This window comes from Diceros bicornis, chromosome 5 (genome assembly GCF_020826845.1).
Source record: "Diceros bicornis minor isolate mBicDic1 chromosome 5, mDicBic1.mat.cur, whole genome shotgun sequence".
Lineage (NCBI taxonomy): Eukaryota > Metazoa > Chordata > Mammalia > Perissodactyla > Rhinocerotidae > Diceros > Diceros bicornis.
The window spans coordinates 50,671,277-50,697,172 of record NC_080744.1 but is presented as its reverse complement, the minus strand read 5'-3'; the positions used below and the strand labels follow the sequence as shown (position 1 = coordinate 50,697,172).

The window sequence follows — 25,896 nt, the reverse complement described above, 5'->3', positions numbered from 1 at the left end:
ACATTAAAAAAATTTAATTGTGGTAAAATACACATAACATAAAATTTATTATCTTTACCATTTTTAGTTGTGCAGTTCAGTAGTATTAGGTTCACTCACATTGTTGTGCAACCAACCTCCAGAACTCTTTTCATCTGCAAAACTGAAACTTTGTACTCATTAAATAATAAGACCCCACTTCCCCCTTTCCTTCCAGGCCCTGACAACCTCCATTCTACTTTCTGTCTCTGTGAATTTGACTACTTGAGATACTTCATCTAAGTGGAATCACACAGTATTTCTTTTGTGTGTGACTGGCTTATTTTACCTAGCATAATGTCCTCAAGGTTCATTCATGTTGCAGCATGTGCCAGAATTTCTTTTCTTTTTAAGGCTGAATAATAGTCCATTGTATGTATATTTTGTTTATGCATTCATCAGTTGATGCACACTTGGGTTGCTTCCACCTTTTGGCTACCACGAATAATGCTGCTCTGAATATGAGTGTACAAATATCTCTTTGAACCTAGAGGTGGAATTGCTAGATCATATGGTAATTCTATTTTTTTTTAAATTTTTTTGTTTATTGCAGTAACATTGGTTTATAACATTGTAAAAATTTCAGGTGTACATCATTGTACTTCTATTTCTGCATAGATTACATCGTGTTCACCACCCAAATACTAATTACAACCCATCACCACACACATGTACCGAATTATCCCTTTCACCCTCCTCCCTCCCCCCTTCCCCTCTGGTAACCACCAATCCAATCTCTGTCCCTATGTGTTTGTTTACTGTTGTTATTATCTACTACTTAATGAAGGAAATCATACGGTATTTGACCTTCTCCCTCTGACTTATTTCACTTTGCATTATACCCTCAATGTCCATCCATGTTGTCACAAATGCCTGGATTTCATCGTTTCTTATGGCTGAGTAGTATTCCATTGTGTATATATACCACATCTTCTTTATCCATTCGTCCCTTGATGGGCACTTAGGTGGCTTCCAAGTCTTGGCTATTGTGAATAATGCTGCAATGAACACAGGGGTGCATGTACCTTTACAAATTGGTGTTTTCAAGTTCTTTGGATAAATACCCAACAGTGGAATAGCTGGATCATATGGTAGTTCTATCTTTGATTTTTTGAGGAATCTGCATACTGTTTTCCATAGTGGCTGCACCAGTTTGCACTCCCACCAGCAGTGTATGAGAGTTCCCTTCTCTCCACATCCTCTCCAACACATGTTGTTTCCTGTCTTGTTAATTATAGCCATTCTGACGGGCGTGAGGTGATATCTCACTGTAGTTTTGATTTGCATTTCCCTGATAGTTAGTGATTTTGAACATCTTTTCATGTGTCTGTTGGCCATCTGTATATCATCTTTGGAGAAATGTCTGTTCAGGTCTTCTGCCCATTTTTTAATTGGGTTGGTAGTTTTTTTGTTGTTGAGATGCATGAGTTCTTTATATATTTTGGAGATTAAGCCCTTATCAGAAGTATGGTTTGCAAATATCTTCTCCCAATTGTTAGGTTGTCTTTTCGTTTTGTTGATGGTTTCCTTGGCTGTGCAGAAGATTTTTAGTTTGATGTAGTCCCATTTGTTTATTTTTTTCTATTGTTTCTCTTGCCCGGTCAGACGTGGTGTTTGAAAAGATGTTGCTAAGACCGATGTCGAAGAGCATGCTGCCTATGTTTTCTTCTAGAAGTTTCACAGTTTCAGGTCTTACATTCAAGTCTTTAATCCATTTGGAGTTAATTTTTGTGTATGGTGTAAGGTAAGAGTCTACTTTCATTTTTTTGCATATGGCTATCCAGTTTTCCCAACACCATTTGTTGAAGAGACTTTCTTTTCCCCATCGTATGTTCTTGGCTCCTTTGTCAAAGATTAGCTGTCCATAGATGTGTGGGTTTATTTCTGGGCTTTCGATTCTATTCCATTGATCTGTGTGTGTGTTTTTGTGCCAGTACCATGCTGTTTTGGTTACTATAGCTTTGTAGTATATTTTGAAATCAGGGAGTGTGATACCTCCAGCTTTGTTCTTTTTTCTCAGGATTCCTTTACTTATTCGGGGTCTTTTGTTATTCCAAATAACTTTTAGGATTCTTTGTTCTATTTCTGTGAAAAATGTTGTTGGAACTTTGATAGGGATTGCATTGAATCTATAGCTGGCTTTAGGAAGTATGGACATCTTAACTATGTTAATTCTTCCAATCCAAGAGCACGGAATATCTTTCCATTTCTTTGTGTCTTCTTCAATTTCTTTCAGAAATGTTTTATAGTTTTCGGTGTACAGATCTTTCACCTCTTTGGTTAAGTTTATTCCTAGGTATTTTATTCTTTTTGTTGCAATTGTAAATGGGATTGTATTATTAATTTCTCTGCTACTTCGTTGTTAGTGTATAGAAATGCAACTGATTTTTGTATGTTGATTTTGTATCCTGCAACTTTACCATATTCATTTATTACTTCTCAAAGTTTTCTGGTGGATTCTTTAGGGTTTTCTATATATAAAATCATGTCATCTGCAAATAGTGACAGTTTCACTTCTTCCTTTCCAATTTGGATCCCTTTTATTTCTTTCTCTTGCCTGATTGCTCTGGGTAGGACTTCCAGTACTATGTTAAACAGGAGTGGTGACAGTGGGCATCCTTGTCTGGTTCCTGTTCTTAGAGGGATGGCTTTCAGTTTTTCACCATTGAGGATGATATTAGCTGTGGGTTTGTCATATATGGTCTTTATTATGTTGAGGTACTTTCCTTCTATCCCCATTTTATTCAGAGTTGTTATCATAAATGGGTGCTGTATCTTGTCAAATGCTTTCTCTGCATCTATTGATATGATCATGTGATTTTTATTTTTCATTTTATTAATGTGGTGTATTACGTTCATTGATTTGCGAATGTTAAACCATCCCTGCATCCCTGGAATAAATCCCACTTGATCATGGTGTATAATCTTTTTAACGTATTGTTGTATGCAATTTGCTAGTATTGTGTTGAGGATTTTTGCATTGATGTTCATCAGTGATATTGGCCTGTAATTTTCTTTTTTTGTGTTGTCCTTGTCTGATTTTGGTATCAGGGTAATGTCAGCTTCGTAGAATGAGTTAGGGAGCTTCACCCCCTCCTCAATTTTTTGGAAGAGTTTGAGAAGGATAGGTATTAAGTCTTCTTTGAATGTTTGGTAGAATTCACCAGGGAAGCTGTCTGGTCCTAGACTTTTATTTTTGGGGAGGTTTGTGATTACTGTTTCGATCTCCTTACTGGTGATTGGTCTATTTAAATTCTCTACTTCTTCTTGATCCAGTTTTGGAAGGTTGTATGATTCTAAGAATTTATCCATTTCTTCCAGATTGTCGAATTGGTTGGCATATAGCTTTTCATAGTATTCTCTTATTATCTTTTGTATTTCTGAGGTGTCTGTTGTAACCTCTCCTCTTTCATTTCTGATTTTACTTATTTGTGCCTTCTCTCTTTTTTTCTTGGTGAGTCTAGCTAAAGGTTTGTCAATTTTGTTGATCTTTTCAAAGAACCAGCTCTTGGTTTTTTAATTTTTTCTATTGTTTTTTTGGTCTCTATTTCATTTATTTCTGCTCTGATTTTTATTACTTCCCTTCTTCTACTGATTTTGGGCTTGGTTTGTTCTTCTTTTTCCAGTTCCTTTAGGTGCATTGTTAGATTGTTTATTTGAGATTTTTCTTGTTTGTTGAGATAGGCCTGTATCGCTATAAACTTTCCTCTTAGAACCGCTTTTGCTGTATCCCATAAATTCTGGCATGTCGTATTTTCATTTTCATTTGTCTCCAGGTATTTTTTGATTTCTTCTTTGATTTCTTCGTTAACCCAGTCGTTGTTCAGTAGCATTTTGTTTAATCTCCACGTATTTGTGGCTTTTCTGATTTTCTTCCTATAGTCGATTTCTAGTTTCATGCCGTTGTGGTCAGAAAAGATGCTTGGTATTATTTCAATCTTCTTACATTTATGGAGACTTGTTTTGTGGCCTAATATGTGATCAATCCTGGAGAATGTTCCATGTGCATTTGAAAAGAACGTGTATTCTTCGGTTTTTGGATGGAATGCTCTGTATATATCTACTACGTCCATCTGTTCTAGTGTGTCGTTTAAGGCCAATGTTTCCTTATTGATCTTCTGTTTGGATGATCTATCCGTTGGTGTAAGTGGAGTGTTAAAGTCCCCTGCTATTATTGTGTTACTGTCTATTTCCGTTTTTATGTCTGTTAATAATTGCTTTATATATTTAGGTGCACCTACATTGGGTGCGTAGATATTTACAAGTGTTATATCCTCTTGTTGGATTGTTCCCTTGATCATTATGTAATGCCCTTCTTTGTCTCTTTTTACAGTTTTTGTTTTAAAGTCTATTTTGTCTGATATGAGTACTGCTACCCCAGCTTTCTTTTCATTGCCATTTGCACGGAATATCTTTTTCCATCCCTTCACTTTCAGTTTGTGAGTGTCTTTAGGTCTGAAGTGTGTCTCTTGTATGCAGCATATATATGGGTCTTGTTTTTTTAATCCAGTCAGCCACCCTATGCTTTTTAATTGGAGCATTTAGTCCATTGACGTTTAAAGTAGCTATTGATAAGTATGTACTTACTGCCATTTTTTAACTTTTTTTTTTTCTCAGTGTTTTAGTAGTCCTTCTCTGTTCCTTTCTTCTTCTATACAGAATTGATGGTCTTTAGTTTGACCTCTGTCTGAAAGCCATACTCTTTAACTTCTCTCCTCCCTCCTTTTATGTTTTTGATATCATATCTAACCTCTTTTTTGTGCATTTGTATCCATTACGTTCTAATCATGGAAATAGATAATTTTTCCTATTTGTGGTCTTCTCTTTTCCCCTTAAATCAGTCCCTTTAACATTTCTTGTAGCACTGGTTTCTTGGTGACAAACTCCTTTAATTTTTGCTTATCTGGGAAAATTTTGATCTCTCCTTCCATTTTGAATGATAACCTTGCTGGGTAGAGTATTCTTGGCTGTAAGTGTTTTCCTTTTAGCACTTTAAATATATCGTGCCATTCTCTTCTAGCTGTAAGGTTTCTGCTGAGAAGTCAGCTGATAGCCTTATGGGGTTTCCTTTGTATGTAACTTGACATTCTCTTGCGACTTTTAGGATTCTCTCTTTATCTTTAATTCTGGACATTTTGATTATGATGTGTCTTGGTGTGGGCCTCTTTGGGTTTATCTTGTTTGGGGCTCTCTCTGCTTCCTGTACCTGGATGTCTGTTTCCTTCCTTAGGTTAGGGAAGTTTTCATCTATTATTTCTTGAAATAGATTCTCTGCCCCCTTGTCTCGCTCTTCTCCTTCCGGGACACCTATAACACGGATGGTAGTGCGCTTGATGTTGTCCCAGAGGTCCCTTAGACTGTCCTCACTCTTTTTAATTCTTTTCTCTTTTACCTGTTTACCTTGGGTAATTTCTTCTAGTCTTTCGTCCAGCTCACAGATCCGTTCTTCTGTATCCTCTACTCTGCTTTTGAGTCCCTCTAATGAATTTTTCATTTCCAGTATTGTATTCTTCATTTCTGATTGGTTCTTTTTTATATCTTCCATTTCTTTGTTGACATTCTCACTGAGTTCATCTATTTTTCTCCCCAGATCAGTAAGCATCCTCAACACTCTTAGTTTGAACTCTCTGTCAGGTAGGTTGCTCATTTCTGTTTCACTTAGTTCCGTTTCTGGTTTTTGTCCTGTTCCCTTACTTGGAATGTATTCTTTTGCCTCCTCATTTTGCCTCTTTCCCTATGCTTGTGTCTACGTATTAGGTAGGTCAGCTACGTCTCCTGCTCTTGGATAGGTGACCTTATGTAAGTGATGAATTAGGAGGCTTCCAGTGTACTTCCCTCAGTTCTCAATGTTCCAGGGGTGACCCCTAATGTGGGCTACGTGTGTCCTTCTGTTGTGGCCTGTTTGCTCTCCCTATAGGCTCCCAGGGAGGCTGAGTTATGCTCCTGGCCAGCTCTTATAATGCTCAGCTGCTTGTAGTTGTTGTGGGCCCTTCAGTGTCTTTATCAGGTGTGGGGAGCCCCAGCACAGTTCGCTGCAAGTTCTAATACCACATTTGTGTTGCAGTATTTCTTTTAAGTGAGTACACCCCCAGCATGGCAGGTTGTTAGGCTCAGGGCCTTACAATTGCTGTAAGCCTCTAGCCTATTAGGTCTCTTGTCAGCTCTCTGAGGATTGCAGGTGGGTGGGGCTGGCCTCAGGCACGGGAGCACCCAATTGTTTCAGGCTTTGGAAGGTGGGGCAAACCTCCTATGTGGGTCTTTGAGAAGCACAAGTCTTCTGCAGCTGACAAGCCCTGCCACCCACAGGTCCACACACACAGTCAACACAGTCCTACCCCGTGTGCGTGCCCTGACCTCCCCAAGCAGACCCATTCTCTCCACGGCGGGAGCCCCACACACTCCACCACCGCCCCACAGTCTCCACCCGCTCCTTGTGCACACCCTGCCCTGCTCAAGTCGGCTCAGTTGCCAGGCTGCAGAGAATCCAGTCACCAATCTATGCAGGCCCACAAGTTGCCTGAGGGCTTGTTGTTGGGTGGGGCCAGTCTCTAGGGTGGGCTGCCTGCCCTGGCTGAGCTGGATTAAATCGGTGCTCTAGTGGGTGGGGCAGATCCTGGGCTAGCAGGCTTCAGGGAGAACTCCAATGGCGTCTGTGTCAGTATGCCCACACCAGGCCACAACAATGGCCGCCACCAATGTCCCAGTCCCTGGAGAGGTCTCACCCCTCACCGAGATGCATTCAGGGCCTATTAGGTGAGTCTCTTGTCACCAAAGCACTGTGCACCTTTCTTGGTGGTGATTTTAGGATGCTTTCTGAAACGGGTGAGTTTGCGCGTGGGCCCTTTAAGAGCCAGTTTTAGTTTCTTTGTGAACCGGGTTTTCTGGGGGTGCTCCCCAATGCTTTAGTAGCAGGCAAAGTCAGATATTATGCCGCTGGTCTCGATTGCGCTGGGTCCACAAAATGCCCACAGCGGGGGCGCCCCTGGCTCAGGGCCCCGCGCCTCCAGGGAGGCTACGGACCTGTGAGCTGCTCCCGGCCGCCGTGAAGCTGGCGGCTTGTGAAGGCGGCTTTTTTCCTCTCCAGAAGGGAGTCTCTGCCTCTTCCACCTCAGTTAGGATTGTCCGTTGTTGCAGGAGTTCCTCTTATCCATTTTTCAGTCCTGTCTCAGGGGTAATTTTTCCACGAGTAGTTGTAAATTGGCTGTGTCCACGGGAGGAGGTGAGTTCAGAGTCTGCTTACGCCGCCATCTTGACTCCGCCCCCCTCCCCATAATTCTATTTTTAATTATTTGAGGAACTGCCATACTGTTTTCCACAGCAACTTAACCGTTTTACATTCCCACCAACAGTGTATAGGGTTCCAATTTCTCTACATCCTTGCCAACACTTTTATTTTCTTTTTTTTGATAGCAGCCACCCTTGTGATTTTGATATTCATTTCCCCAATGATTAGTGATGTTGAGCATCTTTTCATGTGCTCGTTGGCCATTTGTATATCACCTGTGAAGAAATGTCCATTCAAACCCTTTGCCCATATTTTTAATCAAGTTGTTTATTTTTTGTTATTAATTTGTAGGAGTTCTTTATATATTCTAAATATTTACCAGATATATGATTTGCCACTATTTTCTCTCATTTTGTAGGTTGCCTTTTTACTCTGTTGATTGTGTCCTTTGATGCACAGAAAGTTTTAATTTTGATGTAGTACAATTTATCTAGTTTTACTTTGGTTGCTTGTGCTTTTAGTGTCATATCCAAGAAATCATTGCCAAATCTAATGTCATGAAGCTTTTCTCCTACGATTTCTTCTAAGAGTTTTATAGTTTTAGCTCTTATGTTTAGACCTTTGATTCATTTTGAGTTAATTTTTATTTATGGGGTAAGGTAAGGGTCCAACTTCATTCTTTTGTGTATGGATATCCAGTTTTCCCAATACCATTTGTTGAACTTCCCATTATTTTCTAGTGGCATTATTTGACCATATAACTTACATGACATTAAAATATTAAAAACACTTATGGGCATTAAAATCTATGAACCAGTAAGAATCACAGTGAATCAGCTGTAAGCCAAATGAGTTCCTTCTGAGGAAAAAAGGCTGTAGCCAGCCTGTGAGGCAAAAGTACTAAGCAGGAAATGAAACCATAAAATAAAAGGTCAGTCTTTATATAAAAGCAGCTTAGAAAGTATTGATACAGCAGCCTCTCAATACACCATATATCATCTCTATACATTAAAGGTACTATATATTTAATCCAAGAAAGATTAACCTAACAATCAAATACAGACAAGAAAAGATACATCTTAATATCTAATTACCATTCAGGACCCCAATGATTTTGGAACCCACTGAAACATGTCAGATTAATGTTGTTTTAAGTTGATTTTGGGTATAATACTAGGTGCTTCATTCCCATTGAGTCATTATAATCTGTTAAACAGCTTCTTTTCAAAATGGTAGTGAACTTTTGTTCTAGGATTGTCTCTAGGATTAAGATTCGTTCTGGTTTTAATCTCATTTGTTTCCACAACATCAACTGTACATATAGCATAACTGATGTCTCTAACAGAAAAAGTTAAATTCTATTTAGAATAGCATTTAATAAAGTTGAATAAATATATATAAAATTTTGAGATGTTTATTTTGAAATTTTACATTAAATTCTGCTACTCAAAAGATTAAACTGCAGTTTTCTAAACATTTTATCATTCTTGAAAACAGCTGGATAAAAGAGGTTTTAGAATGAATCAGAGCATGGTACAAACAGATATCATGATGCAGAATAAAAGTGAACATAAATCTATGTGTCTGCTTAGCAGACTAGAAAGTTCTAGCTGGTAAGATTAGCTAAAACTTCATGAAATTAAAATGAATGCTCTCTGTAGCCACAAGAAAAAGTTCTGGTCACATTCTTTAAGTTCTTCTAACATAGACATATGCCCAATAGCACAGAAAAATTTCAATCAAGTAAGAAGAGCTTAAGTGTAGAAAATACACAATCAACCCAGTTTCCTCCTTCTTGCACCACAGGGCATAGCTACATGCCATCTGGTGATTATTAGGCAAGAAAGCTGCCATCTGCCACTTCTGCTAATACATGGGAGAGGGGTAGCTCGCCCCACCCTGTAAGCCTAGGAGATTTCCTTATGGCTGTTTACATGCCCCAGGGCTCCAATTGAGGAGTTAGAGTTTACTCTGTGTGTGTGTGTGTGCACGCGCGCGTGCCCCCAACATATTCAATAGCAAAGTGAGACATCTCTTTCTTACAACCTCTTAAGTGGCATAGGAGTCTGTGTTTGGCCTGGTTAACTCATCTCACAGCAAGTCTCTTCTACCCTGCCTGACTCAAAGCCAAGATGCTATCAAATTCAACCTAAACTAGAGACACAAAATTGGGTTGCAGCCATAAAAATAGATTACAAAGTGGATGCAAATAGAATCTAAGATGTGAAAAGGACCTGGTGGTCCTTCTGGTTTAGGTCCCTTCACGGAAAGTTAGAACCTAAATCATCCTCAAATAAGTCTTTCCATAGATTCCATAAAAGAATTTTTAAAGTGTCATATCTTTCTTTACACCAGTCAGAAGTTCATTTCCTTACATTTAAAAAAGCAAGAAGAGGGCATAAAGTTATTTCAAAGAGGCCTTAGCTAATATCCAAATTTCAACTATTTCTAGAGCTTAGTGAGGTAGAAATAGGGAGAGAAAAAGAGGAAATATAAAGAGATGTTAAGTTCTTTCCCAACTTATGTCAGGTCTGTCAGTTTCTCAAACCTTTGCACATAATAGGGGCTTCATATATATTTATTGAATAAATGAATGAATGAATGAATGGAGTGAATTTCTCCCTCCATAGAATGGTACCAATTGACCCCACTTGATGATTAATTCTCACCTACAGAAATTTTATATTCTAAAGAAGTAAAGAATACAATGCAAAAATTCCCTAAATGACCTAGAGCATGATTCTATTCTTTCTTTCTTTCTTTTTTTTTTTTGCTGAGGAAGATTTGGCCTGAGCTAACATCTGTTGCCAATCTCCCCTTTTTTTGCTTGAGAAAGATTTGTCCTGAGCTAACAAACACCTGTGCCAGTCTTCCTCTATTTTTTCTATGGGTCACCGCCACAGCATGGCCACCGACCAGTGGTGTAGGTCTGTGCCAGGGAACTGAACCTAGGCCACTGAAGCGAAGTGCACCAAACTTAACCACTAGGCCATGGGGCCAGCCCCTCTATTCTTAAATCATCAGTACAGCAGCCTGATATAGTACAAAGATCACAGGAATATGATTCTGTATTTCTAGGTCCTAGTCTCAATTTTCAAAGTAATTGTAAATTTTGGAGCAAGTCACTTAGCCTCTCTGTGCTTCTTAGCCTGTCATATTCCATCAAAGAATCACTCCTATTTGCCCCAACCCATCTTACAGGGCCGCCAGGAAAATCTATAAGACCCTAAATGAGAATGGAGCCATGTGCATAAGCAAAAGTATTAAATACTTATCAGCAAGCTGTGTAGAGTAAGTTACCAAAAAAATAAACTTTTACCAGGCAATATTTATAAAACTTTTGTATAAAATGGCACAGAAGAACTACTTCCAACCAGGGTGGAATAACAAGGACTGGATTTACCCTACTGCCTGCACAACTAAAAAGCTGGAAAAAATGTATGAAACATTTCTCAAGATGTTGTATATCAGAAAACAAAAAACAATGACCCCAAAGTGACAGAAAACAAATGTGGTGAGACCTAATATTGCTGTGTTAATGCCTAGAGAAAGTTTCTAGGCCAAGACATAGGAAGAGGGGAATCACTCAGAACCCAGGGGTCTCCTGGAATTGAGGAGACAAAGCTGGAATGCTAAGGAAGTCAGAACTACCAGTGTTCTTAGGACAGAGTATCAGAGAAGAGAGAGTTGCACAAAGAGAAAACACCAGAGATCTGCAGAGAGTCTGACTCAAGACTTCACTTGAGTACTGATCAGCCCATACTTGTGAAAACTACCTGACACTGAGCAAAGAACAACCTAAAAGGAATAGAGGCAGCAGTGCTTGGAGTTCACAAACGGATGGAAATAGTGTCTATTCCCAAAAGCCAGAGTGAGAATATCTCATAATCCACATGGTACAAAGAAGGATCTCATCTCACGGGGTGGAAAATTAGCCCTAGACTAAATGCAGTTCTAGTCTCCCCCAACAAAACTTTAAAAAAAAGTCTCAAGAAGATTGATTTATTTCCAAATAACTGAATTATATCTGAGAACAAAGTTCAAGAATATTTAGAGGAATACAAAAATATTCAGCACATTACAACATAAAATTCATAATGTCTGGCATCCAATAAAAAATTATCAGTTGTCCAGACAACCCACCAGCTGGGAGAGAATATTTGCAAAACATACATCTGACAAGTGGTTGATCTCCATAATATATAAAGAACTCACACAACTGAACAACAGAAAAACAAACAACCTGATCAAAAAATGGGCAGAGGAAATGAACAGACACTTCTCCAAAGAAGATATACAGATGGCCATATACAATAGGCACATGAAAAGATGTTCAACATCACTAATCATCAGGGAAATGCAAATCAAAACAACACTAAGATATCACCTAACGCCCCTTAGAATGGCTATAATCACCAAGACAAAAAACAACAAATGTTGGAGAGGATGTGGAGAAACAGGAACCCTCATACACAGCTGGTGGGAATGCAAACTGGTACAGTCTCTATGGAAAATGGTATGGAGATTTGTCAAAGAATTAAAATAGAGATGCCCTATGATCCAGCTATCCCACTACTGGGAATCTATCCAATGAACCTGAAATCAACAATCCAAAGAGGCTTATGCACCCCTATGTTCATTGCAGCATTATTCACTATAGCCAAGAAGTGGAAGCAACCTGTGTCCCTCGACTGATGAGTGGATCAAGAAAATGTGGTGTATATATATATATATATAATGGAATACTACTCAGCCATAACAAAAGACAAAATTGTCCCATTTGCAACAACATGGATGGGCCTGGAGCGTATTATGTAAAGTGAAATAAGCCAGAAAGAGAAAGACAAACACTGTATGATCTCACTCATATGTGGAATATAAACCAACACATGAACAGAGAAAACTGTATTGTGGTTACCAGGGGCAATGGGGGTGGGGGGTGGGCACAAGGGGTGAAGGGAGACATATATATGGTGATGGACAAACAAAAGTGTACAACCCAAAATTTCACAATGTTAAAAACTATTAAAACATCAATAAAAAAAATTATCTGTTGTGAAAAGAAGTAGGAAAATACACCCCATAGTAAGGAGAATAGTTAATCAATCAAAACTGACCCTCAAATGACACAAATAATAGAATTAGTAGACAAGAGTATTAAGACAGTTGTTATAACTATATTTCATACATTTAAGAATCTGGAGAAAGATTGAGCATGTTAAGTAGAAATGTTAAAGATATAAAAGAGACCTAAATTGAGCTTCTAGAGATAAAAGCTACAATGTCTGACATGAAAAATACACTGAATGGGATTAACAGCAGATTAATCATTGTAGAAGAAAATATTAGTGAACTTGAATACATAGCAATAGAAAGTGTCCAAAATGAAAAAGAAATGGAAAGAGAGAAAATGGAAAAAAATTAACAGTATCAGGGAACTATGGATAATTTCAAACAATCAAATATTTGTTAATTAGAATCAGCAAAGGAGAGAAGAGAGAAAGGAGACAGAAATAATATTTGAAGAAATTGTAGCCAAAACTTTACAAATTTGAAAGAAACCCATAAACCCACAGATCCAATAAGTTCAACAAACTCCAACCAAAGTAAAATAAAGAAAACTACAGCAAGGTATATCTTAAACAAATTGCTCAAAACCATGATAAAGAGAAAAATGTTAAAGCAGGAAAAAAGATATATAACATACAGAGGAACAAAGAGAAATTTGACAGCAGATTTCTTATTGCAATAAATGCAACCTTAAAGATAGTGGAACAACATATTTAAAGTACTTAAAGGAAAAAATTATCAACTAATAATTTTTTACCCAGCTAAATTATCTTTCAAAAATGAAGATGAAATAAAAATATTTTTAGTCAAGCAAAAGCTAAAAGAATTCACATAGCAGATCTGTACAACAAATGTTAAAGGAAGTCCTTTAAGCAGAAGACAAATAAGATTAGATGGAAATTTGGATCTACAAAAAGTGATAAAAAGTGGTGGAAATAGTAACAATAGGGTAAATATGAAAACTTTTTTCTTATTACTTATATCTATTTAAAAGGTAATCAATTGCTTAAAGCTAAATAATTACAATTCATTGATTATAAAATATGCAGAAGTGAAATATATGACAAAAATAGCATAAAGGCCCAGTGGGGAGAAATGGCACTATGCTGTTGTGAAGTTTTTATACTGCACGTGAAGTAATATAATATCACTTGAAGGTAGACTGTGAAAGATTAAAGATATATATTATATATTATAAACACTAAAGCAACCACTAAAATAACACAACAAAGACTTTAGCTAAGAAATAAAAAAGGGAGATAAAGTAGAACCATAAAAATAATCAGTTAACTCAAAAGGAGAAAAAGAGAACAAAGAACAGATGAGACAAATAGAAAACAAATAGTAAGAGGATCAATTTAAACCCAACTGTATTAATAACCTTAAATCTAAATAGTCTAAATATCCTAATTAAAAAGCAGAGATTGTCAGATTGAGTTAAAAGAAAAAAAAGGAGACCCACTCTATGCTGCCTGCAAGAAACACACTTTAAATATAAAGATACAAAAAAGTCAAAATAAAAGGACAGAAAAAGATATATGATGCTAGTACTTTTCAGAAGAAAACTATGGGGAATATATTAAATACCACACAAAGTCTATTTCAGTGCAAGGAATATTGACAAGGATAAACAGGGTCATTTCATAATGATAAAATAGTCAATTCATTAAAAGAACATAAATATTCTCAATGCTTATACCTAATCATAGAGCTTCAAAAAACATGAAACAAAAATAATAGAACTAAAAGAAGAAATAGAAAAATCCACAACTATAGCCAGAGATTCAATATCCTTCTCTCAATAATTAAACAAGTAGACAGAAAATCAGCAAGGATATAGTAGATTTAAGCACAATCAACTAACTTGACCTGATTGACATTTATAAAACACTCCACCCAACAACAGCAGAATACACATTCTTCTCCATTGCACAGGGACATTTACCAAGATAGACCACAGGTTGGGCCATAAATCAAAGTTTTTAGAAATTTAAAAGCATTGAAGTCAAAGAAAATATGTTATTTGACCACAATGAAATTAAATTAGAAATAAATAAATGGAAAATATCTGGAAAATCCCCAAATATTTGAAAATTAACAACTTCTAAATAACCCATCATAGGTCAAAGAAGAAATCAAAACTTAAAATTAGAAAGTATTTTGAATGAAAGAAAAATGAACACACTACAAACCAAAAGTTGTGGGATGCAGAAGCTGGCCTGGTGGTGCAAGCGGTTAAGGGCGCACGCTCCACTGTGGCGGCCCGGGGTTTGCCAGTTTGGATCCTGGGTGCTCACCAATGCGCCGCTTGGCAAGCCATGCTGTGGCAGTGTCCCATATAAAGTAGAGGAAGATGGGCCTGGATGTTAGCCCAGGGCCAGTCTTCCTCATCAAAAAGAGGAAGATTGGCAGATGTTAGCTCAGGGCCGATCTTCCTCACACACACACACACAAAATGTTGTGGGATGCAGCTGAAGCAGTAATTAGTGGGAATTTCTTTTTTTTTTTTTCAGTTTTTTTTTTTTTTAATTTTTTGTTTATTGCAGTAACATTGGTTTATAACATTGCAAAAATTTCAGGTGTACCAGTGGGAATTTCATAGCACTAAATACCAATACTAGAAAAAAAGAAAGTTCTAAATCAATTACCTCATCTTTCACCTTAAGAAACTAGGAAAAAGAACAAAATAAACTCTAAGTAAACAGAAGAAATGAAATATTAAAGATCAGTGCAGAAACTGATGAAATATAAAGCAGAAACAATAGAGAAAAATCAATGAAATCAAAGCTAGTTCTTTGAGCACATTAACAAAATTGACAAATTTCTAGACAAACTGATCAAAGAGAATACACAAATTATTAATATTAGAAATGTGAGAGGTGACTGTTACTGGTTCTATAGTAATTAAAAGGATAATAGGAGACTATTATGAACAACAGTGTTCCAATAAATTTGACAATGTAGAATCAAATGGACAAATACCTTGAAAGAGACAAACTACCATAGCTCACTCAATAGGAAACATATTAACCCGCATAGCCCTATAGATATTAAAGAAATTGAATTGGAAGTTAAAAACCTTTCACAAAGAAAATCCAGCCTTGTATATATCAAAGGTTTAAGGAAGAAAAAAATATCAGTTTTACACAAACTCTTCCAGAAAATTGAATTGGAAGAAACACTTCCCAATTCATTTTGTAAAGCTAATATTGTCGTGATACAAAGACCAGGAAAAGACTTCACTAAAAAAAGAAGTCTACAGACCAATATCCTATAAGTGAGTTTAGCAAGGTTGCAGAATACAAGATAAATATATAAAAATCAATTACATTTCTATATACTACCAACAAATTAGAAGTTGAAATTTTAAAAAGCAATACCATTTAAAATAGAATAAAAAAAATATCAAATACTTAGGACAAATCTGATAAAATGTGCACATGACCTGTTCACTAGAAACTACAAAAGTTTGCTGAAAGAAATTAAAGAAGACCTAAATAAATGGAGAGGTATACTGTGGTCAAGGATAAAAAAATTTAATATTGTTAAGATATCACTTCTTCCCAGTTTTAATCTATAGATTCAGAGCAATCAAATCAAAATCCCAGCAGGCTTTATTATAGAAATTGACAAACTGATTCTAAAATTCATATTGGAATGTAAAGGACCTAGAATATACAAAACAACTTTGAAAAAGAAGAAGAAAGTTGGAGGACTTCCAATACTTGCCTTCAAAACTTATTATAGACCTATGGTTATCAAGACACTGTGATATTGGTGTCAAAATAAACAAATAGATCAATGAAAAGAATAAAGCCCCCAAAATAGACACACACATATATACAGAACTAATTTTTGACAATGGTGCAAAGGCAGTGCAATGGGAAAAGAATAACCTTTTCAACAAATGGTACTAGAACAATTGAATACTATTTGTAAAAAAAAAAATAAAAAAAGAACTTTGATCCACACCTCTCACCATATACAAAAATTAACATTAATTAATATGGATCATAGATCTAAATGCAAAACATAAAACTATAAAACTTCTAAGAGAAAACATAGGTGAAAACTTTTATGATCTTGAATCAGGTAATGGTTTTTAGATATGACACGAAAAGAAAAATCCGTTAAAAAAACTGACAAACTGGGATACGTCAAAATTAAGAACTCCTATTCTTCAAAAGGTAACATTAGGAGAATGAAAAGACACACAAAAGACTGGAAGAAAATATTTGCAAATCGCGTATCAAATAAAGGAATCATATCTAGAACATGTAAAGAACTCTCAAAATTCATAATAAAATAATCTAATTTTTTAAATGGGCAACAGATCTGAACAAACATTTCACCAAAAAATAAATGGAAGATCAATAAGCACACGGAAAGATGTTCATCATTAGTTATTAAGGAAGTGCAGTTTTAAATCACGAGATACCACCACACTCTAATAAAATGTCTAAGTTAAAAATACTAATCTTAAATGTTCTCACCACAAAACAGAAATGATAATTATGTGATGTGATGGACGTGTTAGCTAATCCTATGGTGATAATCATTTTGCAATTATACGTGTATCAAGCCAATGTGTTGTACACCTTAAACTTACACAATGTTATATGACAATTATATCTCAATTAAGCTGGAAAAAAAAATAAATTAAATCCACTTAAAAAAATACTGACTATGTCAAGTGTTGGCTAAGTTATGGAGCAAGTGGCATTCTCATACACTACTGATGGGAAAATAAATGGTACAATCACTTTGAAAAACAGTTTGGCAGTTTCTTTGGAAGTTAAACATACACCTACAATATGATGTAGTCATTTCACTCTCAGGTTTTTCTCCAAGAGAAACAAAAGCATACGTCTATATAAAGACTTGTACAAGATTGTTTATCACAACTATATTCATAAAAGCCAAAAACTGTAAACACAAATGCCAATCAATAAATGAATGTATAATCAAATTGTGGTATATCCATGAATTGGAATACTTTGCAAAATAAAAAGGAATGAACCATTAATACACAGAACAACAGGGATGAATCTCAAAATAATTATGTTGAGTGAAAGAAGTCAGGCCAAAAAAAAAAAAAAAAAGTACAGGGGCTGGCCCCGAGGCGTAGCGGTTAAGTTTGCATGCTCTGCTTCAGTGGCCAGGAATTCACTTGTTTGGAGCCTGGGCACGGACCTACACACCGCTCTATAAGCCACGCTGAAGCGGCATCCCACATAGAGCAACTAGAAGGATGTACAACTATGACATACAACTGTCTACTGGGCCTTTGGGGAGAAAAAGTAAAAAAGGAGGAAGATTGGCAGCAGATGTTAGCTCAGAGCCAATCTTCCGCAAAAAAAAAAAAAAGTTAGGCCCTTAAAAAAAAAAAGCACATGTTCTATGATTTCATTTATACAAAATTCTAGAAAATGCAAACTAATCTATGGTGACAAACAGCAGATCAATGGTTGTTGGGCATATGGAGAGGTGGAAAGAAAGGATGAGATGGAGGGATTACGAAAGGGTAAGAGGAAATGGTTGGGGTTGACGGATGTATTCAACGTCTTCGTTGTGGTAATGGTTTCACGGGTGGATGCATATGTCAAAACTTATCAAACTATATACTTTAAACATGTGCAATATCAATTATACGTCAATAAAGATGTTTCCAAAAATGGCGTAGGTCAGGGTTAAAAGTAGGACCCAAGTAGTTGCCCAGAAAGCAGCAGAGGGAAGATATGCCAAAAGTGATAACTGCAGTCATTAGAAACCTTCATCCCAGTAGACTAGAGCACTCTGGCTGCAGGACTGTTTTCTTCAATATGCTCTCAGGCATGTTTTCTACTTTTATGTGCTCTAATTGTTGTGCTTTATCTGTGGAATGTTGGTTCACCTTAGAGCAATCTTCTAGTTCCATGCCTTCGCCCATCTCTGATTAGAGGGTGTACCATTTTTCCCTTGAAATGTCTCAGGCATCCTGGGCCTGCCTTCTGATAAGAAGCTTTGTATTCCTTCAGTTGCCCACACAGCATGTGTCAAATGACCCAGCCCATAGCCATCTTGATTTTTTATACATCACACTCCTAGTCAAGCTATCCGGCTCCTGTTCTGTAATGAGATGCTATGGGTTAGGGTCTAGAGATGCCACAGCCTTCCAGCCCTTAGAGTCAGAATATTCTTCTTGGGAATTTTTTTGTTCTGTTGGCCTAGTTACCCTGCTCTTACTCATTCCCCATTGCCCAGCACAACCGGAAAGAATGCACTACATACTTTCACAGACATAGTACCAGTCATTATGCTAGGAGCTGAAGGTATGGTGGAAAAAATCACCACCATCAAAAAGTGAAGGTAGACACTTCCACTTCTGGGAAGATGGGGTGGATTTACTTTTTCCTATTCCTCCCACTAAGGACAAGAAAACACTCTGGACATTACATAGAAGAGAAATATAGGAAGACTCTGAAAAGTGGAGAGAACAAGGCAGAAAAGCTAGGGACCTCAGGAGCCAAGGGATAATACAATGGTGAGTTCCCTGGGTTTTCTTTTCGCCTTATATATCCCAGACTTGGAGCTGAAGAAGGCAGTAAGCCAGAAATGTCAATGGGTGCAGAAAACAACAAGAAAAAACAAAAGCCTGCTCTTTGTAGCCAAAGAAACAGGAAAAGGGCAGTATAGTAAGACAGAAAACTTTTAAACAATAATTTCTCTACTCTAGCCAAACACCATAGGAAAGAAAAGTACATAAATAAAACCTATTGCCCTATCCTCACTCATGCCAGTAAAGGCCCAGTAGGGAGCTTAGATTTCCAAACTTGCAAGGCTGTACCAAAGTATCCCAACACCCCTCCCAGAAAAGTCCAACTAGGGAGCTGAGACTATCTTTCCTGACAACTGGTAATGAGGTCCACCCCGTAGTATCAATTGTAACTGTGTAGGGAGACTGGACTTCCACACTTACCTGGCAGTAAGGAGGCTCTTCTCGCCTCCCTGTTGGGGAAGTATCTGGGAGTCAGGACTTTCAACATCACTCAGCAGTAATGAGGCCACCCTCACCACAGTATGAGTGGAAAGCTGGAACTCTCCCTCCTACACAGCAGTGACGAGGAATCTCCCCATCTCTGGTGTCAACAGAGACCAAGTGGGGAACCTGAACTTCCATCCCCACCCGACAGTGAGAAGGTGATGTCTTCCCCTTCTCCCGCTGGAGCAGTGTCAGAGGGAACCAATTAAAACGGAAGGTTTAAGTAAGATCCAGATTCTTATAATATGAAAATGTCGAGTTTTCCATAAAAAATCACTTATATCGTAAACAAGGAAGATCTCAAGATGAATGGATAAATATAGATGCAAATATTATTAACAAAATGTTAGCAAATAGAATTCAGCAATATATAGAAAGAATTATACACCACGACCAAGTGAAGTTTTTTAAGGGATGCAAAAACTTGTTCAGTATTTGAAAATAAATCAATGTAATCCACAATATTAGCAAACTAAAAAACAAAAACAAAAATAATAAACCACAAGACCATATCAATCAATGCAAAAAAGCATTTGACAAAATTCAATTCCCAATCCTGATTTAAAAAAAAAATTCAGAAAAATAAGAATAGAGGGAGTCTCCTCAACTTGATAAAAAGCATCTACAGAAAATCTTCAGCTAATATTATACTTAATGGTTAAAGACCTCTGCTTTGTCCCTAAGATTGAGAACAAGGCAAGGATGTCAACTCATACCACTCTTATTGAATATAGTTCTGGAAGATCTAACCAGTACAATAAGGCAAGGCAAGAAAATAAAAGGCATATATATCAGAAGGGAAGACATATAACTGTTCCTATTTGCAGATGACGTAATTTTGTACAAAGAAAATCCTAAGGAACCTGCAAAAAAAAAAAAGACAACAAAAATCTCATAGGACTAATAAGTGATTCAGCAAGGTCACAAGATAAAATATAAACATACAAAAATCAATTGTATTTCTAGAATCTCAAGGGACCCTGAATAGCCAAACAATATTGAAAAAGAAGAAGAAAACTGGGGGGCTCACACTGCCTGATTTCAAACTTATTACAAAGCTACAGTAATCAAAACAGTGTGGTACTAATGATTTGCAGGTGATTTGTAAAAAAATAATGGGAAGATTTTTTGCCAACAAACTGCCTGATATTTTACCAGTTGGGGATTGGATTGATATTTACCCCTGTGAAGACTAAGGAAAGGGCAGGGGATGAGGTAGAGGAAGCATAGAGACAGATATAATGACAGTCAGACTATGATAAGGGGCACAGCAGAGGTACAAACAAAGTCTAGTGGGCAAAAAGGAGGAAACCTTAAGCCTTCCTGGAGGCATCTGAGAAGCCATCATAGGCAAGGTGGTAACATTTGAATTGCTTTAAAGGATGAGTGGGAATATGACAGGTGGAAAAAGGACAAAAGGGAATAATTGGGTGAGGGAACAGAATGAGCACAAGGCATAGAGTTGGTGGTGGTCAGAGCACAGTTCTATATTAATCCTGCTTATATTCCTATTGGTCCAGGGCTGAAGTCTGTTAAATGTGCAGATTAATCTGCTCTTCATTATCTATTTTAGATTCTGTGTTAGTTTCCTATTGCTGCTGTAACAAATCACTACAAACTTAGTAGCTTAAAACAACACGAATTTATCTTACAGTTTTATAGGTCAGAAGTTCTAAAATCAAGGTGCCAGCAGGGCTGTGTTTCTTCTAGAGGTTCTAACGGGGAATCCATTTCTTTGCCTTTTCCAGCTTCTACAGGTTGCCTGCTTTCTTTGGCACATGACCCCTTCTTCACCTCATTCTGATCTCTGCTTCCATTGTCACAGCTCCTTCTCTAACTTTGACCCTTCTGCCTCCCTCTTATAAGGACTCTTGTGATTACATTGGGCTCAACTGTATAATTCAGGATACTCTTCTTATCTCAAGGTTCTTAATCACATCTGCAAAGTTCCTTTTGCAATGTAAGGTAATATATTCATAGGTTTTGGGGGTTAGGATGTAAACATCTTTGAGGCTCCATTATTCTGTCTCCTACAGGTTCTATTATCTATTATCTAATTATCTTAGGTCCCAAAAGATAGAGGCTGAATGAATTTGTATATCTAAAGAGTGTGTAACCCAAATGGTATCTTTCTGGCTATTCAAAATAATGGACTTTCTGCAGCTCATTATATCATCACCTTTTCATCAGTCAGTATCATGAGCTATGACTCTCAAAATAGCCCCAAATCATTCACAGCTTCTCCATCAGTGAGACCTTTATGACATCAATCTTTGCCATGTCGTGAACATTTGAAGAGTTACTATTGCCTTCTTTCCTTTCACCACCAAACTTTTGAAAAGAGGAATGAACATTCACCATCTCCATTTCTTTAGCTCCGATTCACACTTTCACCCAGGAAAAGCTGGCACCTATCTGGGCTTCGGTTTCCTCACGTGGTCCAGGTTCCTTATTATTGAGATGTTTCTCTCCAGCTTTAAACTTTCTGACTCCAGCTACCACTTCTTTTTTTTTTTTTTTAATTTTTTGTTTATTGCAGTAACATTGGTTTATGACATTGTATAAATTTCAGGTGTACATCATTATATTTCTATTTCTGGATAGATTACATCATGTTCACCACCCAAATACTAATTACAACCCATCACCACACACATGTGCCGAATTATCCCTTTGCCCTCCCCCATCCCCCTTTCCCCTCTGCTAACCACCAATCCAATCTCTGTCTCTATATGTTTGTTTGTTATTATCTACTACTTAATGAGGGAGATCCAGCTACTTCTTCTCAATCATACAGCATCAGGAGTGGGCTGTTTTCCCTCAAGTCTCCTAGCTCCTACTCAGTTACATTTCTCCTAGGATCTCAAGCCACGCTGTCAGTCTAATTAGTTTGTTGTGACAAGCTTCAGTTCAGAATTCAGCAAAAACTTTTTTGGCATTGTAGAATTCCATTAAGAAACAATTCAAGCTAGGAATGGAGGCTGCTCCTGCGTCCCTGGGAGGCTTCTCTTCTGATGCTGGGCTGCATACTGATGCCCTTCTGGCTAGAGGCTTCCGTATACTAAGAAAGCAAAAATATCACCATTTCAGAGTGGAAGGATTTAGAAATCCAGCACACATGTGCCTAAGGCAGCCTCACTTCTGAGGGATCCGAGTTGCTAACAGCTTTCACTTTTAGTTATGTATTTATTTTCCATCTAATCAGTTACTTCTTTAGGGCTGAAGAAAAACAACACATGGTCTAACCAGAGAAAGAGAACAGTTTCCGTTTGAGAAGAGTTCAGTATTCTATTAAGTATTTTAAATTGCTTTATAAAATATTTCAAGCCTGGATTTTCTGCAATTTATTTTATAATATCACTGAAGGAGATCTAACAATGGTTGATTAGGCTCCAAAAGATTTTCTTGGTTATCTTCAGAAAGTCCTGATTATCTCCCTGCTTCTGAGGGAAGGGCTCTATTGGGGAATGCTCCTAAAACGAAGTGTGAGTGGGAAAGGGTTGCCTTGGGTCTTGTGTTAACTTGTAGTAAGTGAATAGCTAATACAACTTTATTTCTTTGTTTATTCAACGTATTTACTGAGCCTTTACCATGTGCTAGAGTCTATGCTGGGCAGTAAGTCTAGGTATGAATTAGACACCACTTGGTTTTCAGGAGGATTCCAGTCTAGTAGGATAGACAGATATGTAAATGTCATGTAAACTAAGTGCAACAAAATGTTGTGGATTCTCTTGAAGCATCTGCATATTAGATGATGACGGTAAAATGCGGATGGATCCATGATTTTATCATCAGGAAATGGAAGAGCATCACTTGATGTCCTTGCAAGTTCTTACCCAGAGCAGCAGATATATGAATGAAAAGGCATTCTGAAGGAGGCCTGGCGTTATCCATACAGTGGTTCAACAACCCGCTAAATATTTATGGAGCATCTACCTTAAGCCAAGAATGCCTTGATGGTCAAGAATTTATTTGACTGGATGATCAAATAAGAAAGAGAACAATTATAGGAGACTTGAAGAAAAAGGAGATTTTTCTTGCCAAAGGAATAGAGAACAGGGAAATAAAGAGGTAGTGAAAATTTAAGGGAGTCTTCTTTAATATTAAATATTTCCCTGGTAAGGGCTGAAAGTTTTTCCATACGCTGGTCAGGCTTGTCAAATTTGAAATGGTAACCCCATAAATGTGAAAGTATGAGATTTCTTTTGTGGCCTTTTTTACAGTGGTAAAGAAAGAATATGTGGCTTCTTTTCTTTTTTTCTTTCTTTCTTTCTTTTTTTTTTTTTAATAATCTAGGCTTTATAAATCCACAAGGAAAAGCTTACACTCACAAGTGGTTCCTATATTTCTTGAGAAAGATATTATTTTCTCTAGTAGTCATTTCAAACCAAAGCAGCACTAGATGATTTAATAAGGGAAAAAACTAATAACTCAGTAGAAATACAGGCAATGAATAGGAATATGCAGTTCATAGAGAAAGAAATATGAATGGGTTGTACGAATATAAAAAATATTCAGCATTACTTATAAAGACATGCAAATCAAAACAAAGAGATACCTACCTGAATGCCAACATTCAGGCATTTGATAATATTCAGTGTTGAAGAGTGAAGAAACTGTCAACCTCAAACATTGTGGATGAGAGAAAAACGGGTGCAACCATTTTGGAGAGCAATTGGATGCTATCTAACAGAAATAAAGATGCACACAGATCCCTTGACCTAGTAATTCCAGATCTAGAAATTTATCCTAAGATAGGTGGTCAAAGAAGCTATGTGCAAAGATGTTTTTATAACCTTGTTTCTGATAGCAATACTAAAATACGTCTATCAACTGGAGATTAAGTAAATTAAGGTTGATTCATACTGTGGAATATCATGCCACTATTAAATGGAAAGATGTAAATACATTTGTGCTAATGTAGAAATATCTCTATCATTAGAAAGCAAGATGCAGAGCAGTGTGTACGATGCCTGGAAATAGAAGACGTTTTAATGGGTACACAAGAAACTGCTAACAGTGGTTCTCTGGGTAGTGGAATTGGGAGGGTTTGGAGTAGGAAGGAGATTTAATTTTTATTGTATACATTGGATTCTGTTTCACTTGTTTGCCTATGTATATGTGTTACTTTTTTCAATTAAAAGCAAAAACTAGTTTAAATAGACTAAATAGTTAAAAAACTAGTTTAAATAGTTTAAGTAGACAGAAGAGCTCAGTGGTGGAATGCTATTGTCAGAATATGATTTGTAGTCCTGAAATAGAGAAAAATTCTTCAACTTAGTCATCCTGAGCTCTAACAATACTTCTAGTTCTTTTTCTGGAGCCCCCAGTATATCAGGGAGAGTTCATCAAAGTCTCCGTGACTCTCTGTTGGTTTCCGTGCATTAGATAAAACAGCCACCTCTTCTAGTCTTCACGGACTTGTCTCTTGTAGGAGATGAACTTTGTCGATCAGCCTGGCCTGAGTTCCTGGTTGCTGAGAGTGATTGTCTCTGCTCTTAGTGGCTCCTGGTAGTTGAGAGTGTGCCAAGACTCATTAGTGGCCCAAAGGGGAGGATCGTAGTCATAGTTAGCACATAAACGCAGGCTGATTAGAAGCTGGAACCTCAGGCAACAGCTGGGAAAGTACTCAGTCAAACCACTCCCAGGGAGAAACTGGGAGATGGGCGTTTTTGCCTGCTTCTTCTGTGCTGAGCCCTGGGGGGTTAGGTTAGGCTAGTGCTCGTGCACCTGTTAAGAAGTGTTCTTTCTTTGCTATAGTCCTGTGGGACTAATGAACACCTACCTATTGGCTCTCATAGCTAGATGATTTGGGGGCCCACCCCTTAGGTGGGAGCCTTAAAAATTGGGGCACCAGTTGTGTGGTCCAAAGTTTTTGCTTCTCAGGGAGAAGCTGGGAGTTGGGGGTTCCCTTCTGACTGCAGGGCACTGAGCTGGGGGTGGGGTTTATGGCAAGAGGGTGTTCCAGCCTTTTCTATGTGGGTATTTTCTCAGTCTCCCAATGTGTAGGAGTCACTCAGCTAGTTTCCAGATTTCTCTCAGACGGAATTGCATCATGTACAGCTGTACATTCAGTGTGCTCGTGGAAGAAGGGAAATTCAGGAGCCTCCTATGTCACCAACTTGCTCCCTGAATCTCAGTTCATCTGAGTCTTTTTGAGATACCTGTGGATTCACTAAATCCTTGTGATTGATTAAATCATGAACACCTGTGACTCAGAGCACTTTTACTTTAATTAACTGATGAGACACTTTGTCAATCTTTCTGGTACTCAATAGCTCTCTTGAATGGGGGAGCAGTATGCACAGCTGGAAGATTAGTCCCCTAGGCTTAGGGACCTTTACTAGGCACTGAGTAAATTTTAATTTTTTGGAAGGGACTTTTAAAGTAGAGGTGTTAGGAAGACAACAAAATAATTTTTTGAAAATTAATAAATTAATATTGTGAAATGAAAACAATAAAATTTACAATATATACAGATATTTGAGTTTATCAGTGAGTTCTGATATTAATTTTCAGTCTCTCTTCCCTACAGAACTGGAAATAAACTATAAAGAATAAA

The 25,896-nt window shown here is 37.3% G+C and overlaps 1 long non-coding RNA gene across 2 annotated transcripts in view; it reads left to right on the top strand.

Annotated features, from left to right (window-relative positions):
* LOC131406101 (uncharacterized) overlaps positions 1 to 25,896 on the top strand; it is a 170,190-nt gene that overhangs the window by 89,391 nt on the left and 54,903 nt on the right. The gene's annotated exons all lie outside the window — the stretch shown is intronic.